The sequence below is a fragment of the Laccaria bicolor genome, genomic scaffold (genome assembly GCF_000143565.1).
Source record: "Laccaria bicolor S238N-H82 LACBIscaffold_527 genomic scaffold, whole genome shotgun sequence".
NCBI lineage: Eukaryota > Fungi > Basidiomycota > Agaricomycetes > Agaricales > Hydnangiaceae > Laccaria > Laccaria bicolor.
Window position 1 is genome coordinate 2,638 of NW_001890346.1, and position 980 is coordinate 3,617.

Consider the following 980-nt stretch of genomic DNA (forward strand, 5'->3'; position numbering starts at 1 on the left):
ACGTGAAAGAGCCACATAAAGTTGTCCATGTGTAAATACTGGGGTCCGAACATCCAGTCCTAAATGTTTCACTGACTGTCCCTGAGATTTGTTGATTGTCATGCAAAAGGCCAGGCGAACAGGAAATTGCCTTCTGCATAACTGGAATGGAAGTTCACCATTTGAAGGCTCAAATCTTATGCGGGGAATGAATGCTGTGTGTCCTGCAAATTCTCCTCCCAGAATGCGTACTTCTAAAACTCGGGAAGAGGCACGGGTGAGGATTGCCCGGGTTCCATTGCATTGTCCATTTGCTGGATCAATATTTCGAAGGATCATTACTGGTGCACCTATCTTGAGTTTCAATTTTGCTAGAGGCATTCCACTAAGGTTGATGGAATTGAGGTATTCTACTGGGTATTCAAATTCACCATCCACACCTCCTTCTCTCATAATAGAGTCTGCTGAGTGAAATGTAAATTCATTTCCACACATGCGTAATGCCTGTAAATGAGCAGGTAAGTGTGGATACTGAATACCATTTTGGTTAGGATGCCCCATATTCTGGAAAAAAGCTTGTTAGACAGATGGAAAATAGCCTAATGGTTTTTCTTACCACATCTACCATAGCAGCAGGTGGAAATAGAGGTGGAGGGGCAGCAAGGGGGGCAGCATGAGCCTAAAAGATATATTAAATATTAGAAAAAGAGATATAACTCTGCAACCTACCTGATTTTGCAAATTACCCACTTGTGCAGCCATCCCAGGAGTAAGGTGAAGAATTTGACCATTATATAGAACCTCAACAAATGGATCATCACCTACAGGACCTTGAGGAATTTGAAGAGGAGCAACAGGGGGTGGAATAGGGAAAGGAAGAATAAAAGGTACACCACCACCAACAGCAGGATTTTGAGGTGTTCTCCTATGCTCAGGACTTTCCAACATCCTTTCTTGACGCTCTCTTGCCCTCTCAATATTTCTATGCCTTTGTGGAGTAT